Source organism: Equus asinus, chromosome 9 (assembly GCF_041296235.1).
Source record: "Equus asinus isolate D_3611 breed Donkey chromosome 9, EquAss-T2T_v2, whole genome shotgun sequence".
NCBI classification, from domain to species: domain Eukaryota; kingdom Metazoa; phylum Chordata; class Mammalia; order Perissodactyla; family Equidae; genus Equus; species Equus asinus.
This window is the reverse complement of record NC_091798.1, coordinates 87,260,911-87,285,227: the sequence shown is the minus strand read 5'-3', so window position 1 is coordinate 87,285,227 and position 24,317 is coordinate 87,260,911. Positions and strand designations below refer to the sequence as shown.

The 24,317-nt window shown below is 42.6% G+C and overlaps 1 long non-coding RNA gene across 1 annotated transcript; it reads right to left on the bottom strand.

Moving 5' to 3' along the window:
• Positions 1-2,635: 2,635 nt before the first annotated feature.
• On the bottom strand, positions 2,636-23,565 carry LOC123289032 (uncharacterized). The gene is made up of 3 exons (XR_006532748.2): positions 22,814-23,565; positions 18,861-20,237; positions 2,636-6,786 (listed from the first exon to the last, which is right to left on the bottom strand). It is a non-coding gene; the product is annotated as an uncharacterized lncRNA (long non-coding RNA).
• Positions 23,566-24,317: the final 752 nt, after the last annotated feature.

The window sequence follows — 24,317 nt, the reverse complement described above, 5'->3', positions numbered from 1 at the left end:
GATGAGAGTTTTTTTGACCTGTTCGTCAAATATATGTTTTCATGGCTAAGGAGTCCTATTGCTTTAGGCATATTTTATTACTCACTTAGTTTCAGTTGGCCTAGCAAATTGTCTTGAGCTACTTGACATTTCAATATCTTAGGCATTCAACTGAAAAGCACATAGTGGGTCATTTTCACACAATAAGCCTCAGTTCTCCTTTCCCACTCTGAGGGATACTGCACAGTCTCAAGGACACCTGGAAGACTTTTTACTGGTCTTTGAGGGGCTCAGTCATCTTCACTCTTTTGTCTACATGCTTAGAAGCCTGTCTACACATGTTGAAGACACCAGTAACTCTAACTCGTGCTACTTCGGAAGCTTCTGGGGGATTCTCTACTCATTCAGGGTAGCTTAAGAAAGTTCAAATGCTGGCTCCCTATTATTGCCCCCTCCGGACTCAGCTGTGGAAGGAGGGGGAAGAATTAGTGGGTGTGAAAATGATGTGGCCACTCTCTTCCACAGCCAGGGCACTCCTTGCAGAGAGAAGCCCCAGTGTGGTGACAGCAGGAACGGAGCTTGGGCCACTGTAGTCAGAACTATGCCTGGAGGGGCTGGACCCCAGATGTGGGACGTCCAATGTAGGTGAGCAAGTGGCTTGGGGACCAAAGTCCCTGTGGGTGATGGAGGAGACCCTGCCAGAAAGGTAGCATCTGGAATGTTCGAAAACAGGCATTAGACAGTATCCCAAGCAGGGATCCAGGGCAGAGAGGCCTAAAATTGGGTGGAAGGAGCAGGGCTAGTGGCCTAGGGTTTAGGGGCAGGGCTCCAGCCCCTGGGGTTCTGTGGCCCAGACCTAAGGCCCAGACATTCATCGCCACAGCACTCAGGCAGACAGAACAAGTTGGAGACTTGATCTTTAGAATGGGAGAGCAAGCTAGAGGCTGAGACAGAGGAATAAAACAGAAACTTGTTAGGTGGGGTGTAGGTAAGTGCATGGCCTGTGCGGCCAGCGTACCTGGGTTCAAATCTCCGTTCTGTCACTTAGTACCTCCAATTTGACTTTGGTCAAATTCCTTAGCTTCTCTGTGCCACAGTTTCCTCATCTGTCAAGTGTGAATAATAACAGTGCCTCCCTCATAGTGTTTTTGTGAGAAGTAAATGAATTGATATATGTAGAGTGCTTAGAACAGGGCTAGCAGAGAGTGGGTGTTAAAAAAGTTTAGTTATTACTGTTAATATTATTATTAGTAGGACTGGCATAAATAAAGCAGAAGAAGCCACAAAGTGGTTCTGATATGGAATCACCAAAGTTATTCTTATTCTTCAGTCCCCTCTGAAGAAGGACAAGGTTGGCCACAGGTCTGGGGTGAGGCTAAGCTTACAGATGGGGGTCTCGGGGTGGAAAATAGCTGCAGAATAAAGAGCTGGGCAAATTCTTGCAAGTACAGTTGTTGGGAGACTGGCATTTTCTTTTTTGGCAAACTCTGACACACAGTCATTGTACCCTACAGCCTATCCAGAATCTCTGGGCTCCCTGGGGCCCATGCTAGAGATGTGAGTAGTGAGAGAGAAGAGTCTGGAAGACCCTCTGCTATCTAGGGCACTTTGCCTAGGCTGGCTTCTCTACACCTCCATGGTAAGTAGTGGCCATGAGAGAGATCGTGCTCCTCTGGCCTCATGCTGGCCCTCTTCATGGGGCTGTGGGTCCCCAAAGTGAACCTGGAGTTTGAGACACTAAAGTACAAACCCTATTTCACAAGTCATACCCTCGTGGATCCCTCCCATGCACATGCAGACGAAACAGGACTTGAAAAAACAGTTATTTACAATAATAATAATGGCTACCATTCTTGGAGAGTTCAATCATGTGTCAAGGCACTGCGTGTGTCCCTGAGCGCTACACATTGATGACCTCCTCTAGTCCTCAAAACAACTCTGTCAGTCCCGTTATTGTTCCCATTTGGCAGATGAGGAAACAGGCTCAGGAGGATCAAGCAACTTGCTAAGTTCAAACGGCCAGCAAATGGTGGAGCCAGAATTCCAGCTCAAGTAGTTCAATATTCGAGCCTGAGCTTTTAATGAGAAGAAACAAAGAATGTTTTGGAGTTGCTGTCTGAAAGGAAACACTGCATTTTTGACAGAAGTGAAATACGTGCAGTTTGCTCCCTTCCTTGGTGAGCTGACACTAGCCTGAAACGTTGCTCCCCCCGCGGGCAGCATCTGTTTTGGTTCTCCGGGGCCATCGATTCACTCCGTGGAGACTCTCTCTGGGAGAGGCCAAAGTTCCTTATAGCTTCTGGGATCACAAAACCCTTTTCAACAAGATCCCTCAGGCCCAGGCCCCTAAAAACTGTGTAATAAATTTACCATCAAAACAATCTCACTTGGTCCCTCTGAGACCATTATGCTACAAACAAAGGTAACACGATATTCCAATAAATATTTCTCCTGTGAGGTCATTAGGGTTTTCCCCCTACACTAAACTATATTCTTCAAATTTAATATAATTTCATAGTTCCCCTAAACCATCCGAGGGTATATATACAACATTCAAGCGTTCCACATCCTGTCATTTGAATAAGAATGATTATTAAAGTTTAGGCTGAGTCTAAAATACAAAAGCATTTACTGTTTTTATTATTAAAAATGCCGTAATGAAATATTTTAAAACGTTACAGCAATTATCTTTTCATTGCACAAACCTGTGTTGTCAACTATGCCACATTAAAATGTTAAATCACTATTTTAATATCAAATTACAGAAAGAGAGAGAGAGAAACTGCTGAAATTCATCTTCTGTGCACTGTTTTTCTCTGCAACATTCGAGTGCACGTGGTCTGTCATGCTTGAGAGGTGCTGCGTTCTACAGGAAACACCACAGATTTTGGAGGTCCCAGAGTTGAAAATAATGAGGAGGTCTAGGGAATGTGTGCTGCTTCATCATTTTTTAAAATTGGGATAATTAGCTATTTTTCTGGGTTCCCAAGCCCAAGCCTGTGGCACATCACCAGAAAGCTACCTAACCGAACAGCTGGGCTTGCAAAAATGAAGTCATTCTCGGAAGCCGCTCTGTAGACCGCGTGCTGCGGGTATTGGCGTTGTGGTCTCCCCTTGTCCTGCTGGGCCAGCTGGGTTGGCTCTCACCGGGGAGGTAACAGTACAACATTAGGGCAGCTCTCGTTGCCCTGGGACAAGTGTTAATGAGGAAGAGGTGTGGAGATGAGCGATCCTACATTCAGCTCCTGCCTCTCAGTGAATCCTGTGTGGTTCTCACAGTATCGTCTACGAAACCAGCTGCATGTCTTGATCACGCTGAATATAATCATTACACAGAGGACTTTGACCTGGGACTTTGTCCCGTTAGATGATTAAAAAACAAAAAAGTACGTTTTTAATACATTGCATGTGGAGTTAATTGTATACAACTCTGTTTGCTTATGGGAAACTATCCAATGAGGTCCACACTCGGTCAATAACTCACTTTTAAGCCCTTGAAATCACATCGTATTATTATCTATGCAGTTTTAAAAAACCAGCTTGTTGTCAGCAAAACTGAAATCATCTGAAGTGTACCAACAGGTTATGTTGTAAACAAATTGCACTATTAATTGGGACTTTTGGTCAGAAACTAGTTATCTTATGGGTGCATAGGAAATATTTGACTAATTGATTTGTCCTGGTGTTATTTACATTAATACATCAAGTCAGCCTTGAGGGATGCTACAAATTCAAAGCTTATAATCTAAAAGGAATTTACTTTATTAAGATTGACTTATAGCAAAGCTCTAACTCCTTCTACCACACCTCCCCCCGCCCCCTAATGCACACATATTAACCGCTTTGTTCAGTTCCTGGGTATCTTAGGTTTGATTCCCTAGGAAACAGACAGGGATGAGGATATGTGTGCAAGAATGTTATCAGGGTGTGCTTTGGAAAACAACATTTCTAAGTGGGTGAGGAAAGCAGGACTGGGCAGAAGGAGAAGCTGAACTGTGATGCAGTTGCAAGAAGGCCTCAGCCAATCCCACTGGGAGTCCGGGGGTGGATGGCCCATCAGAGAGGTCCCCAAAGTGAGGCCAGGGAGCTAGGACTCAGTACCTCTCATGAACCAATCATTGGATGTGGGCCACCCCTGCGGAAAGAAACATAACTTTGGGCAAGACAGCTGGAGAAGGGCGATTCCTGGAGAGGGACTCAGCTAGGAGCCATCAACAGGTAATACCTTAATATCTGGGGGAATAAGTGCCTTGGTCCTGAAGGTGTAATTTGGGTGGTACACCACAGAGCCCACTATACTGGGTTATGCCACAGATTCACCATGTGGGAACCAAACCCAACCTCCACTTACCAGTTAAAATTTCCTTCTGACTTTCCTCTCTTTGTTATCGGCGTCACCATTTTTCCTTACCCAAGGTAGTAGAATAGAAATCTGAAGATTTCTAAAAATTGCCTTGGGCAATTTTTAACAGTCTGTCACATTTAATTTCCAGCATATTTATCCTTTTAAACAATTTTAAATAATTCACTACAAAGTGAAATCTGGCATAAGTCCTATCTGTCTTTTACTCCCTGAATTGCTGAAGAAGCCAAGACAACAGATTTCTAGGCAGTTTCTAGGGCCTGGGTTGGGGACTGGTGATATAACTGAGGAATGGGGAAGTGTCTGTCTTTTCTAAAATAGAGAAGAAAACTTGAGTTATTGGTCAGGCAAATAAATACCGAACTATTCTCTGGAAGTCCAGCTCTCTTTGTTAAGAATGCAAATGAATGGTCTTGAAAAAGAATGTTATTTTACATAAAAAATAAATTTTTTTTAACACGAGCTAAATGTTTTCAGAGATTGAGATTTTTAAACAATGTAGCTAGTAGTTGTGGGTACAACCTCACCTTCCACTAGCATAGCTATGCTGTCAAAGACCGGGCTGCCACTCCAAACACCGTCCTCAAAGTACTCGCAGAGAAACACAGGGGATATTAAATTATCGTGTAATTAAATTAAATTATCACTTTGCAATCCCCCCAATAAGGCTGAGATGGCACTTCTGTTATGAATCCTCGCCTGCAAATCCTTTTTCTCTGGGATGAGAACGCCTTCCTGGCAGAGGCAGTTTCAGCTTAAAGGTGAAGTTGTGGATTAGATGATTGTACAAGGATTCTTGCACCTAGAAGATTCTAAGGACAAAAATTAAAACTCATGTTTTTCAGATTTATGATCTTTGGTTTTTGAATAATTTAACTTGTCCAAAACGTGGGTCTACATTGTACATATCGATGACTTCGTATTGTAAATATAAAGCTTTTTGGAATCTTAAGAGCACTTTTTTTGTTGAGTAGTAACGCGGGACATTTTAATGTTAAGAACTTTTGGATATGTAAAGAAAATATCAATTTCTGAATGAATAGGCCCGAAACCAGTACTCATGGCTTGAAGCAAGAACTGTGGGGGCCACCAGAGTTCGTCATCTCCTCCACACCCACTGTATGCACAGCCCTTATGAGATAGCGTAATGATGATCACAGTGCGGAGGAAAAATGATCTCGGATTTCTAACAATATAAAAGGGAAAACACTTGGGGCTCAGTTTTCCTCTTTAAGCCCACGAGGTTTCTTAAGCAAGTCCCACTGGGTGCATGGGGATGACAAGGCTCCTCCAAGAACCACCCCTATGGTCTCTGGGGCCACAAGGAGCCTGTGTAGCCGACACAAAGAAGTGCACCTTTGGAGCGTGTGTTTGTGCCTGCACAGGAAAGTACATTCTCACTGCAGGAGGACCTTGACAGGAAAGAGGCATCTGAGAGGACCCTACAGAACGGTTTCATCCACCCACTCCTTACCCTTTAAACTCTCTCCAGGCATCTATTTGCAGGTGGCAATGGATGGATGCATTGTGGCTCGACACAGTGGACACATAGAGGCCTGCCGAGAGACAGTGTTGATGACAGGCCTACATCCTTGGAAAGTGTTGGAGAACCATCTAAACAAGGCGCTACTGAAAGGATGGCTTAAAGCAGAAATTCTCAAACTTTAGCCTGTTTCAGAATCACCTGAAGGGTCTGTTAAAACAGATTCCTAGGCTCCCTCCCCAGAGTTTCTGATTTAGCACGTCGGAGGTAAAGCCTGAAAATGTGCATTTCTAACAACTTTACAGTTGATGCTGATACTGCTGGTCCGGGGATCACACGTTGAGAGCCCATAGAGTAAAGAAAAGAGCCTCCACCGTCCCTTCATTCCGGTTGCTCGGCCCAGTGGTGAGGATGACTGACGACCAGGCGGGGGTGAGTGAACGTTTTCAGGTCAACAGTTGTACAGTCCTGAGGTGAGCCAAGGATCTGAGATGGGAGCCGGGGGTGTGGAATAGGTCTGTCCAAGGACCTTGGGAAATTAGACACAGAGAGGCCATTTGCTCTTCCGCTTCTTTGCAAGTGATACGCGGGAGTTGTATAGCTCCGCCTCTTCTTGCGGATGCAGCTTGTTTTGTCTGCGTGGAACAGTGTTCCTGCTCCCTTTGGGAACTGTTTTTACCCCACTCCAATCACACATTTCTGGTGGGCTTAGAAACAGAGCATTATTATGCTCCTGGGCCACAGAGTTGGGTGTGCGACCTAATTCCCTTGGCAAATATTCCCGTGGCACGTGACTAAAGACTAGCCAATCAGAGTTCTTTCCTGAGAAATGCATACGTTTTACTAGTGGGGAGAGTTCTCATTCATTTTTGGTCACAGAGCTGCGAGAACGTGTTCAAGAGCTACAGTCAGCCGTATCCTCTACCATGTAGAATGTCCGAGAGAATGAAAAAGACAAAAGCTGAAAGGAAGAAGAGGAAGAGAACCATATCAGCAGTAAGTCTCTGCTTCTAGTCAGGGAGGGCTCAGAGCTATTTGGCGTCTGCAGTTCTGTGGTCCCTATAAATATCGTTCTAACTCCCATTTCTCTCCCATCCCCCCGCCCCACCTCTGGTTTTTTCCCTTGAAGTAGTTTTAGTTGGGTTTCTGTCACTTATAAAGGAAAGAATCCTGACTCGTATCCCTCTTAAAATGAAACCCATCAAGGACAGAGGTGGAAAAAAGAAGCCACGGAAAGAGGTTGGTGGTGGGATGCTCATATGTGCTGTCAGGCTCTTGACGCTGCAAGGACCAGCGCCTCACTCAGGTCGCCTTCGGGAAAAGTGCAAGGACACATGTGGTGAGACTCAAAGTGGAAATCCACCAAAGAACTGAGTAGGTTTAGTGCCAGCTCCTGGCTTGGTCTCTCCCTCCTGACCTCTCCTCCATGTCATCTCTGCTCCTCAGTATCTGTTGCAGTTTCCACTTACTCCTATCTGATCAATATTCTCCCAATTTTCTAGTCCAAATCCCAGGAGGTCAGCTCGTTATACTGCTGTTCCTACTGTGTAGAGCCCTTGGTTCTGGGCTACTCATGGGTGGCCAGCTAACCTCTCTGGATGTGGCACCATCTCTGGTCCTATCAGGGTCCCTCCTGAACAACAATAACAAAACTGGGGAATTTAGGATGAGGCAGACACTCCATTATGTCCACTGTAAGAGATGTGTGTTCCAGAACACCAGGAATGGAGAGTCATAGTATGAAACATTCAAACAAATATTAAATAGAAATATTTGCACCGGAAAATCAAAAGTGCACCAGAGAGGGAGGTGTGGAGAGGACACAGGGCAAGGGCTTGGGCCAGAGCCAAGAGCTTCAGGTCCAGAAAAACAGTGAGAGTTGTATGGCCACTTTTCAGCTCAGAAGCTCTTGGCCTCTCACAGCACAGCAAAGCCACTGGCCTCTACTTGGCTTGACTTCTACCACCTGCCCCGGGGAAACTGCGGAAAGTCCCACATAGCCTACCCTTTCCACCATCTCTCCAAAAGAGTGGGGGTCACATAGACCTAGGGTGGGGTCCTAGTAAGTGACTTGGCAAGTTCCTTAGCTTCTGAAGCCTCAGTTTCCTCATCTAAAGATGACATTATCTGCTTTCTTAGGGTTGTTGTGAAGAGCCGATAAGACAATGCCCGTGAAACTCTTAGGCTACCTCCCGGCACAGATAAGTGCTCTTTGAATGCTAGTTGCCATGGCTGTGTCATCATCATCATCATCATCGTTTTCATTATGATACTTTCAAGGTGAGTGAGTGTACTACGACTCCAGAGACACATCAGTGAACAAAGCTTATCTCTCTACCTGTTTGCTGACTAGTCATTTGTCTAACAAACATCTCCCATTTACAAATGCAATTAAAACCCAAATATATTTAAATTTTACAGCTATATGTCCAAAGTGAACACTACTTTATACAATTTGGAAGGTTTTTATTTAAAGGAAGGAAAGAAGGAGGGAGGGAGAGACTGAGAGAAGGAAGGAAGGTAGGAAGGATGAAAGAAGGAAATCACTTGCAAAAGTCCTCTTCCGCTTGCAAGATTTGATATTATTGTTTTTGTTTTTGTTTTTTTTCTGCTTTATCTCCCCAAACCCCCCTGTACACAGTTGTATATCTTAGTTGCAGGTCCTTCCAGTTGTGGGATGTGGGACGCCCGCCTCAACGTGGCCTGACGAGCAGTGCCATGTCCGCGCCCAGGATCCGAACCCTGGGCCGCCGCAGCGGAGCGTGCGAACTTAACCACTCGGCCACGGAGCCGGCCCCGCAAGATTTGATACTTCATTATAAAAGAGATTCCTATTGTTAACTGAGGTATTGAGGCAACAACAACAAACAAAACAACTAGAAAAAGATACCTAAAAATTATTTCATTCTGTAATACAGTTTATCTGGATATATTTACCTTATATAAAATCATTCATTTGCTCCTACATGCCCCTAACATTATCAATAGTTAACTTGAAAAAGATACGAAAAGGTTGGGAGGATATGGTTTAAATATAATCTACAATTTTAAAATTTAATTTTACATATTGCCATGCGGTTCCATTATATATGCAGGAAAGGGAGAAGCAATATTCTTCAGGCTTGAAAAAATTAATCCATGTTTCTTGGCATGAACAACCAGTGTTATATTTAAACTATACATGTATAATGTGAGACCCATTATTTAATAAAAACTATGAAATCTAGCTTGTTCTCTTAGTAACTTATAATAACTGGAAATTGATCAAAGATAACTACTTCCATTTTTATCACATTGTTACTATTTTTATGGACAAAATTTAAAATATATGATAAAAATCCAGTATACAATAATTGAAACATACAGTCTGACCTCACATTGCTCTGATAAATCTGTTCATTTCTGGCCATTTTCAGTGTTGCTGTAGTGAACAGTGTTGACAACTGGATGAAAAAAGCTTATAAATGGAATTCTGATCATAGATAAAACTGAACATGAACTATCTCCCCACATTTCTGCATGTTGGGAGGCCCAGTTTGTGCCACAGATGGCCATCTCCCAATAATACATAAAACATTCTGTACTGGAGCTTGGCACACGTTGTTGAATGCACAGGTCATTTGAACAGAACAATAATTCAATTCACTTAATAATGACCTCACTGGGAACAAACACAGACACGGGATGATGCTGTTAGAAGAACAAAATCGTGCTGGAGTTTTAAAAATGAAATTCTTAAAAAGCCGCCATGCTTTCTTGTCAAAATAGCATTTAAATGTATTCAGTGTTTAGCGACCAGGCAGGCTCACTGAGTTTATTTTAGTCTCTTGAATTTTACTGCAGTGTCTCTGTGCCATGTTTTCTCAGTTTTCAGGCTGGTAGCTTTCCTAGGAAGGTCAGTGGTGCCCACTGGACCCTCTGTTGGCTTATTGGCTGAGTTCATTGATGAAGAAGCCTTGAGTTCATCATTTTTTCTTCTCTAATGACTGAGATGGCAGTCAATGAAGAATGACTGCAGAAAGTTTCAGAAGGACACATGGGAATCATTTCACCAGCCCAATAAAATCAGCTATTTATGTAAGTAACAGTTATTATGACCTCAACCATCAAGCCCATATTTCTCTGGAATAATTTTTAGGTTTAGCGCTAATTGTATTTCTAGCTTATATTGCTTAAAACCCAGGATTTCCTGCATTGGCAAAAATGAACAAACTCAGCTAGCAGAAATCAGAGTCTGGAATGACCTCTTTCTAGCATCCAAATGCTTGCTAACAAGACAGCTTTGAGTTTTGACACCACTGACATACATGAGATCAGGTCCCACCTTTCCAGAGTTTTTAGCTATGATGGTTCATTTATCTAATTTAAAACTAAGCCAATTGCTATTGAAATTAGGCCCTTTATTGTCATAGTTTTAACTATTAATACCATGTTCTCTTTTGTCATCCATATTTACCGTAAAGGCACACTTAATAAATAGCAGGGGCTTTAAATATGTTTTTGCTTAATACATTTTATTACAAAGATCTTTAGCTTTTAGGATCCAAATCATAAACTTGAAGAATAGAGGGGTTAAAACAAAAAAAACCCAGAGAATGAAGATACAGTCTATTCAAATCATTATTGTTTTAATGTTGGAGAACAGGAAGAAAATTTGTGTAGGTAGTTTGTCAACAATTGGTTTATAGTTTAATTATTTTATTCTTTATTCTTTTTTTTTTTCACCTCCTTCTATCCTAGTAGGCTTGAAAAAACGAAATCTACTTTCCTACAGAGTAGTGCTTTTATGCTTGGGAAACACATTTCTTTATAGGAACTAACCCATTAGCTTATTTCTGTACTGGCCTCATCGATATCAGCTGGACCCTGTAATAGTGGCAATTTATTAACCTCTGCGGTAAAAGCAGGAGAGAGAACACTCAACGCTATTTTCCCATGAAAAGGGTGGTTAGGGGAAGGGGTGTTTATGGATGCAGTGGGATGGGGGGAAGGAGAGGGGGTTAAAGAAGCAGAGTGCATTTCCCCCAACATGCATCTAAGTTTTTAAGGATTAAAGAGGTATCCGTAATCCACACAGGACATCCCTTTTCCCTTCTGCACTTTCCTCTCCCCGTTTTCACTGATACTTCTCCCAGAAGTCACAGTCCTTGCCTCTAAAAGACCCTACTGTCTGTTGGAGAGAAAAACAGAAAGTAAATAAATAAATAGAAAAGGCAGCAGGTAATTTAGGGACCATGTTGATGTCATAGGAGTTCGGAGAAAGGGAGGTCAGGAAAGGCTTCTGGAAGGAACTTCAAGGCCATTGCAGATCCTGCTCCTGTGATACGAAATAGGTTGCGTCTCACTCTCCATGAGGCTGAGGGGGATTCCCTTCCTCTCACTGCCCCAGCGGGCTACTTTCTCTTCCCATCTCCCAAGATGGGAGATCCTTCTGCAGCTATGCCTGTCATTTCACTGGAATAGCTCAGCTTCCCACTTTACCTGGAACCTTCCTGCGGGCTGGCAGGGCTTGCAGAGACTCAGCAGTATGCTGAAGAGTGCGTGTAATTTCCTCTCAAGGGAAAAGGAGGGAGGAGGGGCGCAGAAAGCCACACTCCTCCCTGGGCTTAGGCGCTGAGAAAGGGGGAGCAGGAGGGAAGAAGAGTCCATGAATGCTGCTAATAACCACAATAGTAACATTTACACAGCACTTACTGTGCAGGGAGCTGTTCAAAGCAATTTACAAGGGCTATTAACCCAGGTGATCCTCACAACAACCCTATGAGGAAGGACTATTAATATCCCCATTTTACAGATGAGGCACAGAAAAGCTAATTAACTTGCCTAAGATCACACAGCTACTTAATTGGCAGTGCTGGGACTTGAGCCCAGACACAGCGGGACTCCAGCACCTCTGCTCTTATATGGTTCACCACTCAGGCTGCACATTAGAATCACTTGGAGAGCTCTTAAACAATATTGATACCTGGGCCTCAATCCCAGAAATACTGATTTAATTGATCTGTAGTGGGGCCGGGGCAGCAGTACTTTTTAAATTTCCCCAGGTGATTCTAATGCGCAGCCAGGGTTGCCAGCCACGCTCTTCTGCCTCTCACGATCCTGTTACCTCATTATCTCCGCAACTCTCCTCTCCTCCCTATTACTCAGACTACTCTGCCCTGGTCTTGCACTTTTCCATGCTCCTTTTTTCTTCCCATACACAATGGCCCTTGTGGTGGTCTTCAAATACGTCCTCAAATTCTTTGTCTCCTCTCTTCAAAGGCGGAGCCTGACTCCCCTGCCCTTGAGTGTGGGCTGAACGGAGTGGCTCCCTTCTAATGAGAGAATTCGGCGGAAGTGATGGTTTGTGACTTCCAAGACCAGGTCATAAAAGACATTGCACTTCCTCCTTGTCCTCCCTCGTGAACTGTGGATTGCTCGCTCTGGGGGAAGCTGGCTGCTATGTCATAAGATCACTCAAACAGTCCTACAGAGAGGACCTCATGGCAAGGAACTGTGGAGTCCTGCCATCCATCAACAAAGCACTGGGGCCCTCCGGCAAATAACCACTGAGTGAGCCAAATCGGGAGTGAATCTTCCAGCCCCAGTCAGTCCTCAAAATGATTACAGCCCCAGTTGACATCTTGACGCCTCCTCACGAGAAACCCTGAGCCGGAGCCATCCTCCTAAACTGCTTCCCTCAGAAACTGTGAGATAATAAATGTTCATTGTTTTACGCTGATTAATTGTGGAGTAGTTTGTTATGTAGCAATAAATAACTAATACAGCCATCTTCACCCCTACCCCACCCCCAGGGCCCCCCACATTGACTTGGAGCTGGGAATCCGCCAGGGCTGCAATAGAAAAGTGTTCTGATGTCCCAAGGTGGAATTCTGAATGGATTTACCGTAGAAACATAGCTCCATGCATAGTTGTATATGTACATATACATATGTAAATACATAGGAAAAGTCTGGAAGAAACAAGCCACACTGTTAATAGTGGTAGAGCCAGAGCTAGGAAAGGGAGTGGGATCAGGGGTCAGGGAGGAAGCCAACGGGAATTTTCCTTCCTGCTCTGTAGACTACCGTGTTGTTTGGATATTTCACACTGAGAATGTATCTATGCATCACCTGGGTAGTTAAACATATTTTTCCTACATAAAAGCGAGGGAAGTGAAAAAAGAAACAATCATACCTGATGTTGGGTTCTGTTGGAACTAGAGTATTAGGAATACAGTCCTACAAGTACGTTGTGGGTACAATAGTATTTTGTAGCCTGTCCTGACGGCCTTAGCGCCAGGTGGAATGCTGAACTGTGGGCACCGTGGTGAGGAAGAATGAGAGGACAACAGGCCTGGAGCCTGACCCTCACAGCTGTTTGATTCCTGGCTCTGACACTTAGCTCCTCGAGTCCTGCAACTGTTCCGAGCCTGTTTCCTCATCTATAAAGTTGGGACAATGATATGAGAATGAAAGAAGCTAAATATCTAAGGGGCCTCAGCCAGCAAACAGTCCAGAGGCAGTACTCATTAAACGATAGTTACCATCCTCTGGAAAAATATGTTCCCAGTTCCAAACACCCACATTTTGGGATGATTATGTGTGAATAAATTGAGGGGTCCATGAATTCTATGTTTTTGTCGATTCACCTGTTTTTGGGGGGACGGAAAATGTTCATTACACAAAGCAGACTTTCAAGACACATTCACTGCGTGAATATTGCAAACGTTGCAGTGGTCAAATATTTATTCTCTATTTAAAGTGGTAAAGACCTGAGCAACTCATAATCCACAGTTACAAGGGAGAAGCTGGGGACAGTGGTGATGGGCATATAACCCCAAAGAGTTAAAACAATGCTAATCTGAATTCTACTGGATGTTAGCACCAGAGAGAGTTGGCCTCGCCCATCCTGTACACAGACGTTAGCGGTCACACTCCAGGAGCCTACAGACCCCTGAATGTCAGGAAAGAGGTTTTGTTTGACCCACACAATGTTTTTGAAAAACGCTTGAATTTGTTGCCCACATTTAAACTTGGAAGATTTCACATAAAATTACAATTTCAGACTGCTCTTAAAAAACTGACATATCTGGCTGTCTTGGGCCACTTGGCTAGGACTGAGTCACGGATTCCCCGTTTGGTCAGGATAAGGGTCTCCAAGAAGCTGCAGTTCCCACCTGTACAGGCCTGCGTTCCTCAGGTTCCTTCCCTGCCCCTGTAGACATTGAGTCTGCGCCTCTGAAACTGTGGGTGTTTACTCCAATGCAAGAACAGTGCTATTGAGATAGGATGATCACATGCTTCTATAATTATCAAAACTGCCTAAGCACGCCTGCAATGCAGAGATCCCAGAAATGGAGGTCGTCTCTCTCTGTTTACTTTTTAATGAACCGAAGAAAAGGAATGTGCAGCTCTCTAAAATGTTTCTATGAGGAAATGAAGCGCTGCTATTTATAATCTACTACACTTCTACCATGAGCTAATATTTATCAGGAGGACCTCCGGTCTCGCAACACTCCAAAGTTGCATGTCATCACAGCCAATCTATTTGTGTCATCTTTTCCGTTTGAGTAGGCTGGGATTCTTTCCCTCTACACATGCTGAAATCCTACATATGGAAGAAAAAGCTGAACTATGACCCTTGCCTTTGTATATATGGAGAGATACTCATCAACTTTGGTGGTATTGAGTTCATTTTTAATATCATAGAGTCACTTGTGAATCAATACCTGTCCAATTCTCGTCTAATAAATATTCCTGTCTGACCGTTATTAAAAGCAAACAAAACATCAGTCCTATTTCCTTAACTCTGCATGAAGATCTCTCCATGCAAAATTGTTCCTCATAATGAACAAAAGCAAAATATGAATTTATGGTAAAAAGAGGCTTTCATTTGCTGGTTATTTTTTTAGCCTAGGTCATTTCCTCTCAACATTTTATTAAGAAAACTTTCAAACACACAGAAAAGTTAGAAGAATGGCACAGTGAACATACATATGTTTACCATCTAGATTACAATTTACATTTGTTATATTTACTTTATCACATATCCATTCATTCCTCTATCAGTCTATCAACTCATCTTCATTTTTTGATACATTTCAAATAAAGTTGTAGACATCAGTACATTTCACACTCAAACACTTCAGCATGCATATCATTAGTTCAGTATCTTTTATGGGTTTTTAAAAAGTATGTTTAGTGTGGTAAAATATGCATAATATAAAAGTTATCATTTGACCCCTTTGTACATATACAGTTCTTGGCATTAAGTACATTCATATTGTAATCATCATCACCATCCATCTACAGAACTTTTCATTTTCCCCAACTGAAACTCCACTCGTTAGACACTAAATCCCCACTCTCCCCTCCCTTCAGCCCCCACCATTCTACTGGCAACCACCATTCTACTTTCTGTCTCTGTGAATCTGACTACTCGAGGTACCCATATAAGTGGAATCCTACAATATTTGTCCTTTTGTGACTGGCTTATTTCAGTGAGCATCATATCTTCAAGGTTCATCCACATTGTAGCATGTATCAGAATTTCCTTTCTTTTTCAGGCTGAATAATAGTTCATTTTACCCACGTAGCACATTTTGTTTATCCATGCGTCCACTGATGGACATTTGGGTTGCTTCCCCCTTTTACCTATTGTGAATAATGCTGCTGTAAAACAGGAGTGTACAAATATCTGTTTAAGTCCCTGCTTTCACTTCTTTGGGTGTATTCCCAGAAGTGGAATTGCTAGATCATATGGTAATTCTGAGTTTAATTTTTGAGGACTCTATGGTTTATTTTTTATGTAAAATTTACACACAGTAAAATGCACACATCTTAATCTACCATTTGATGGGTTGTGACAAATGCATACTCTAGGGGATATTTTTTGTTTCTTTTTTATATCTTCCATATAGGTAAAGAATTTTTCAGTAAGAATGCTGACAGTTTCTGTGACCAAAATCCTGATGGAAAGAATGTGGGCTTGGATGACACTCGCATCCAGTTTCAGGATCTACTGATCTTATCTATTCACATATTTTGAAATCTGTAAAGCATCTTGTAGTCCTGAAATCAGGAATTTGCAAAAATAATCTCCATCTTCCACTACTGACTATAAACCCTTTACCTTGTTCAAGTAATGACTACAATAGTTTCAGAGGGTTTTTTACACAGAAGAATGCATGTTGAGCTCAATTTTTCAGCTCCTACCCATTGCTAGGAATGACATGATCGCCCCTGCATTTATCATGCAGATTTTCCAGTCTATAATGAGGCTCTTCCTAAAGATTCTAAGCAGGCAGTGAGCAAAGTTTATCTTGCAGATCAAGAATTTATATTATTGAAAATGAAAACAGCAATGTATATAGCATATTTTTGCAATCAGCTTGGCAAAAAGTGAAGGGTGTGGAGAAACAGGCGTCTCAGATGCTGTAGGTGGCATTAAATAGTAGGATAACTTGCTAATGCCTGTTAACATTTTTAATATACCTTTGTCCAACCCCAGGAATTTCACTTCTAGGAATTTTTCTTACAGAGATGCTTGTACAAGTGCACCAAGCTATATTTGTACACTGTTGTTCATTGCCACATGGCTTGTAGTCGCAAAAAACTGGAAACAATCCAAATATCAGTCAGTAGGTAACTGCTAAAAATAAATGCTGATAGACCCACGTTTAACTGGTATAACTTGCTTTACCAGCTTGGACACAAATAAGGTTACATCTTTTTTATTTTTTCAAATTACATTAGGCCCAAACATCTATGTGCCGGATTAGTGCCAGAGGAAGTCCACTGCCTATCTCCTTTCTTACGGCCTCTTCCCTCCCCTGAATTACCCAGCCACCCTGGGGCTTTACTCCTTGCAAAGTGGCCAGTCCTGCCTCTAAATGCCTCACGGAAAGAGAATGAGGCAATCTGATTAGTCTATTAGGAACCTTATTTTCAGCGTCTGTTGCTTCTGTTTGCCGTAATATGACTGTTGAAAGCTTCAAAAGTAATAAATAGGGCCTAGTATTGTAAAATAAAGAATGAAAAAAGGTTCGATTGAGACTTTGTTTTGAAAAAATAAAAGTAAAGATTATCTTATCTGTAACTATGATTTATCTTTGAAGATATACATATATCAAATCTAATTACAACAATGCTCTAGTTTTTAGAATAAACAAAGGATGAATCACATGTTGATTTGGTGAGGGGGATAATTTTTCTAACAAAATTATTTGGTAGTAAATTTTGACACCCTACACTTCACAATGACTTTTATAGCAGAATCATACAAAGGTCATTTAAAAAAAGATGCGATGGCTTCATCAATTTTCCTGAGAGCCTCTCTTAATCCTTTGATATTCAAATAATTCTCCTTTTGAAGAACTTATCCTGCTATCATCCTGGTTGTTTTTCTCATCTTTAATTGTTAACCGGTCTAACATTGCCAGATACTCATTTGCCTATGGAACAGTTCTCCAAAATCACTTTCATTGACTTCATAAAATCCTGCATCTTTTGCAAGACTAGCAACTTTACGTGGCAACTGAAATGCATTTTATTTACATTGTATTGCAGGATGTTTATAACATCTGCAATCAGCAAAATTGACTGGCTGAGTGAGGACAGATGCTGGTATTAAGTTGGGAGGGCAATTTGAGTGGGCACTAATTTAGTAAGTGGCCAGTTCATTAGTGGTTATTTTCCTATTATGACCAATTTCTGCTTCCCTACACAACTTAGCAACTATGGGGATTCAAATAATGATAAGGAATGGTTGGTTAACAAGAAACTTCTGTACCATGCAGCACTAAGAAGGAGTGAGGTGTGTGTTGACATGGAGAAAAGTTCACAAGGCATTGTTAAATGATAAAAGCAAGTTCCAAAAGACTATGAATAGTATAACCATGTTTCTATGAAATAATAACAAATGTTAATATATGCATCAAAACTATAAATAAGTAAAACAATCTGGAGGAGTCTATTCCAAACTATTAGCAGTCATTTCTGACAGGTGTGTGGAGAATGGGGACAGCCCATCTCAGTAGTATTAATTAACTCATTTTTAATGAGTATTTATTACATTTTCAAATATGATAAAAGCCAATTAAAAATGTTTTTAACTAGTATAGCTGAGATAGGGCCAGAGTAAAAAAAAAAAAAGAAAAGAAAAACAGGCTGTCATTACATTAGTGTACAGATAGGGTACTCCTAGAAAGAACTTTTATAGGCCCATTTTGAAGGGATAATAGGATTCTTCAATATGAACCTGTTTTGTTATAAACACCCCAGAGCTCTTTCTCAAAATAATCAAGCCACAAACATTTGCTGAGAATCTGTTATTTTCAAGGTACTGGGTTGCACTGAGGGCTCAGAGGAATACAAGGATCTATAAGATGCCAGAACTTTTCTTCAAAACGCTAAGTCTAGCTGAGAAGATGCTAAGCTCTCAGTGAAGGAGGTAGGCAACAACACCTGGTCGTCAGTGACAGAGCTCTGAGCAAGATGGGACAGCTGTGTGAAGGTAGAAAGGTTGACTAGCTGATTTCTCAGTGTCCTTGCTCCCACTTAGGATCCTATGGCTCAAGCATTAGAGGGGAGTCAGTACTAAACATAAGATATTAACCTTCAGAGAAAAGTGCAACCCTTTATCCTCCATGGGAGGGGAAATTCACAGACTGGTCCAAAGGCCAGTTAGAGCTCCACCCAGATCTTATGAGAGCCTCACCAGGCTTGGGATGGGGATACAATGAAGCGAGATGGTGACAGTGAGGTATGTATTTTTTAATTTTCTGCCTCCTTTGATGAATGAGGAACCCGAGACGGACTCAAGGTTACACTGCTGCTAAGGACACAACCAGGATTGGAACCCAGCACTTGTGACTCCTAATTTTTACGACGCACTCCTTCCTCGTTGTAGATTACAGGCTAATCGAAACCTGGAGCGTGTGGAAGGCAGAGATGTTCGGCAGGGCGCTAATCAATGTGTCTATTTACAGTGATGTTTACCCCAGGAGAAATGAGGAAACCGGCTGTGTGGAGGGAGTTTGGACAAAGGTAATACCTTGTTGCAAACAACAGCAAGATCATGAAATCTCCATAGTCTTCCTGGATAAGAGGTTGCCAAGATTTCTGTAGACATGGTCTTCCTCTCCACTCCTGGAAATCACTCCTTTAGGGGAGAGCGGAAGCACATTAACAGGAACACTTTATCTTCTGCCTGTGTTCTGCCTAAGCAGTGGATAATCAGAGGTGCTTTGGGTTCTGAATTCAGCTGCAACAAAAATCACTTTTTAAAAAGTTGCTGTTGAGATAGTTCAATTACGGACTCACTTTGTGTGGCATATTCAACGTCTAGGATAAAAGTGCTTTCTATGTACCATATAGCATAACCTATAGTGATAATGCAGTGTGCCATAACATTTACCACTTAATTGTACCAACCTGTTCTTTAGAACTTTCTGAAATACAAGGAAGGTATTACTGAACTATCGTTACAGTTTAGCTTGGATTTATGACCCATTCCAGAAGAGTTAGAAACTTTTAAAAAGGGTACATTTTTTAAAAGAAAAAAATCATATGATCTTTTAGACAAAGTTTATATGTATTAGCTTGCAAAATAGTGTCATAGAAGAAACAAATATAAGAAAAAAATGGTTTTAGTTCACTATTGTGGTCATTATGAAATACAAGACAAATTATTTTAGGTCACTTCCCTTGCTGCAGAGTGAAAACAAACTGCTTCTTACATCCACTCTTGGGATAGTACATGAAATGCAAAAATACCCCCTTTTTTAATGGAAAATGTCTGGGAGTCATTGCCTTGATAAATTTCTAAAAAGTATTCTCAACATCCCAAACAATAGGAAAATAATGTGTGGATAATGAGCTCCACATTCTTTCTCTTCTTCTTTGCCCTCTTTATCTCGGAGAATGTGAGCACTTGGCATTGAACATTGCAATGACTTATGGACAACCTCAAAGGTCTATGAAAAATAATAATTTGCAGTTTTGCTGAGGCAAGCATCAGAAGCCCAAACACTATTGTCTGAGAACAATCATTTGATTACTGAGTGGGCCCAGCCAGCCACCTCGTATTCACATCTTAAGCAAGATCTTATGGTTCTCTCTAATTGTCACAACTGCAATAAAAACTGCTAAAAGATAATAACTTGTTCCTTTTTGATGGCCCTGAAAAGAAAGTCAATTGCTAGGGTAGTGCTGAAAAGTGATGGCATTTATTAATTTGCATGATTATATTTAGATAATTGCATGATGATATTTATATTTAGATTATGTTTAGGTTATAATTAGATGCCTGACATTGAAGGCCTCTGGATATACTTATAAATTTGAAGACTCCCGGTGGATATACGCACTTCTCTCCAGACCAGCACATGACTTCTTCCAACAGAGACGGGAAAACACCTTCTGGTTTCACCTGTTGGTCAGAAAAACAAGAAAGAAAGAAAATATTATATGACTATGATCTTTTGGGGGCAAGCATCTTTGGAAACCAAATGCACTGTGTTACTGCAAGGGTCTGAGATTACTGTTTGGTAACAAAAGCTCTCTTGGGTCAGTGAAGTGGTGCCTTTCCCCTAAATTTTGCTTTTAAAAACTCCTCTGTAGTTGACCTTGCTGTTCACCATTCTGCAGCTGAGAATGTTTTCAGCTGAGAGTTCCATATATAATCACAATAATCCCAGGGTTCTACAAACCACAGAATTAAGGTGGCTCCCTAGCCAGATACCATCGGGCTGTGGACATGTGAAGAGCTGATGCCATCTTTGATACACATTCTCCATACCCTCTTCCCGGGAATGTTATTAGGCATGTTAGGTTCTAACTGGAGCATTAAAAGTTGAATCGCTTATTATTCTGCACATGCTCCTTACTGGTAGTCAGTGAATCTCAGACGAGAATACCGTGTCCAGGATTTGATTGTGATGACACATGGCAAGATGGCAAGCATCTCCAGAAGTCTTAGACATTTGGCTCATTGCCATTTGAGAGATGGCCTCTGATTTTCATTTGGCCTTCATGAGGATGTTGCAAAAAATTATTCTCATAACTGGTTCTAGGTGTAATTCTTAACGGTTCTCTTGGAAAGGTGGTAGCATCATATAGTTGGGTTTGTAGATTCTGAAGAATCTTTGCTGCCTTAGGAGAACTCAAGGGAACAATTTCCAGACCTGGAAAACATCCAGTTTTTGGAATCACTTGTTTTGCCTTGTTGCTTTGCGTGAGATAAAGTGAGTTACTCTTTATGAAGCATGAGCAATGCCAGAAACACATCATTAAAATGTTGATTTAATTTGGCCTTTTGAGGTAAGGATCCAGTCAGTTTGGTTCACCTAAAAGTAACTGGGACTAACGATATTGTTTTTGATCTGGGATAACTAACTCCGGTCATGTGAATGAGAGTTCCAAGGCAAGGAGATTGAGCGTAGCTATGAAGACTCTCCACCTTTGTGTAGGTTCAGGACTAAGGTATAAACCGTACTGTCTTTAGAGTTGTTGATTTTGTACTTTTGGCAAACATTAAATTCACTTTTAAGAGGAAGGTATAAGTTAAAACCTGTTTGGCTAATAAGTTGAATTTTGTGACCACGGGTTTTTCATTTGTTCTTCACTTCCCCGCCAACTCCTCTGAACTGAAATGGGAAGATCTTTCTCAAATGACGAACTTATTTTGCAAATCACCAGCAGGTCCGTAGCAGAAGTTAAAACTTTGTTGGCGTAGATAGCACTAGAGAATTCTTTCTCTATTTGCCAACATAAAATCCTAACTTACGGCCTGGGACCATACTATAAAATGTAAACGTTTTAGTGGGCGCTGTAGAGGCAGAGTATGCTGGGACAGTTACCTACCCACCACCGAAGGGCTGGGTTTAAGTGTACCTTGGGTCATAATGAAACTAGTTTGGTGGCCCTAGCCTCCTCAGACGACATTTTCTCACATTAGAAAACCAGCACAGGAGTCCATGCAATGCCCTACAAAGGACAATTGCAGTTCTGTCCAAAACCAGAACTGGACTGTGGATGGGATAACTGGAGGAGAAGCTAGAGGAGAAACAAGGGGGAGCCTTTTAATCCTAAATTAAACTCCTGCCTAGGTTTAGGAGGAAAAGGGGAGAGGGAAAATAATTGCATGTATATTTTCATTTCTGTCCATATTCTATAATCTCAAATACTATCTAAAGATATCTTCTTGTTTCCATTTCCTTCACTGTCCATGTTCTTGACTCTGCGAGAATGTATTTTTCAAAAACATTGAGTAAAAGGATTGTGTTAACCTCTCTATGCTAATAGCTCCAGCTCCTGGGGCTACAGAACTGAATGGCCACATCTCAACTAGATTCCATAGGAACAGTACTCATGTCCTTCTTACCTTCCCTGATTCCAAAGTCATCTTCTCTAGCTAGCTATCTGTCTGTCCCTTCATCCAGGCCCAGGCCCAGTTCCTACAGGGAGCCCTCTGTAACGACAAGCGCACACCTTCATCTCTTCATTTTTGCACTTGTCTATACGGAACAGTTAACGCCTGGTCATATACACCTGATAATCGAATTTCCCACTACTGTTCTATCTGGCTGAAAACATAAGTGAACATTTAAAAGGCAGAGGAAAAAAACCCAACTCTGAACAGAAGATGCGACATTCCTGACCTCAGTATACCTCAACCAAGAGGATTCTTTAGTCCTTTTTCTTGTTGGAAAAACACAGTGGCTCTAAATCCCTTAATAATTCTACCTGATTTAAATCTGACTTTAATCCTGCATGATAAATTAAGATTCTGTATCTTTTCATTCTTGCTTTTTGGAGTAATTTGTCTGAACCAACACCTGCATAAATAGATCAGATCCTCTAAGTGATTCAAAGGCATTCCATTCGGGTGTGGCAGCATTAGCTCCAAGAGGAGCAAATGGCGCTGACTCCCACCCCACCGCGGACTCCCTGACCTGGACTGTGCTAGGGGGCTTCAGAAGTGGTGGGATTTAGGGACTCACTCACTCAAGGAAGGACATCTTGTTCCTCTGGTTGCATGTGGAGTTCCCTGGACAGCCACCACAGGTCTCCTCTCGCAGTATTCCCAATCTCCCGAAGGCCCCCCACAAAAAATTCTACTTAGAGGAAGAAAGCATTGTCCCTGGGAGGCTTCCCAGGGAGCCAGCCAGAAGAAGAAACCCCGAGGTCTGCCCCAGCACAGTCCTTCCCTGTAGCAGGCTGCTGTGCCTTTCCTGGAGCTGCGCCCACTTTGCCCTAAGGTTACGTGTCCACACAGAGAAGCCTTTAAGGGTGCTGTCGCAGGCTCCACACTGGAGGTTTATGTCTGTCAATCTCAGAAAAAAGAAGGCCGTAATAAAACTGCAGGAGCCAGCAGTGGAGAATTACAACTCCAGGATCGGCGGAGGCCTGCCTCGCAGCCCTGCTAGATGCTGAGCACTGGCCTCTCTAAGGACGGAGAACAATAAAGCGGAAGGAATTTAAGTCAATTGGCTGCTAGATTGCATTAGCAGGACTCAGAGAAGGGCGCATTTGCTGAGGGTGGTGCACTGATTCCTGCCACCGCCATGGTGCCAGCCCAGCTGGGCGATCCGAAGTCTGAGAGAAAAGTTCACCCGAGTCTAACAAGCCCGGGAGGCCTGCAGACCCCCAAGGTGGAGGCTCTGTGTGTGTGGCAGCCAGTGCAAGTCCAAGTGTGATTCAGTGGATTTATAGTTAATAAGAACAAATACTAATTAAGATCTCAGCGAGTGACCACGATAGGCAGAAAAACAGGAAATACATCAGAAGATGGACCGGAACACCGCAAAGAGACACAAGGAAAAACAAAGGTGGTGGCATCTGGGAGCTGGGCAAAGAGAGGGGTGAGGAAGACACTGAGTGGATCTGACTGGTTTGGGAGGTGGAGGGAGCAAGGGGGTAATGGAGCTGAGAATAGAGAGGGCATCACTACCACCTGTCCGGCAGCGCTGCAGCCCTGATTTTGGCAGTGTGGCCCTGATGCCTGCACGGAAGGCTGGTTGGACCCAGCTTGAGAGCTTCCTAAAATATCCCTGGGCCTGATGCAATATCACTTTGTGATGGCACTGCATTGCGATGTGATGACAGGATAACCTGGCGGTGGGGCACGAGGGCCTTTTACGTCTTCATCGGATTGTGTCTCAGAGAGGCCGAGCGAGTGGAGCAGTCCCAAAGGAGAATGGGTCCAAAGGAGAATGGGTCCTTTGGAAGAGTGGCTAAAACTCTCAGATGTGGAAGGAACAGAGTTCCCACCAGCCCACTCCCACTACAGAGGCTGCACACCTGGGGAGGGCTCAGTCAGGGAATGGAGCTGCAGGAGGACAAGCCCAAGGGGCCCCTCTGCAGCGGACAGGGCACTCGAAAAAGCAGAGCGGACAGAAGCAGGACTGTACAACCTTCACCTGGAGAAAGCAGCGGAAAGAACAGGGTAGCTTTCGGGGGGGGGGGGGGGGGGGGCGGGGGGGTGTACCCTCTGGGCAAAGACGAAGGA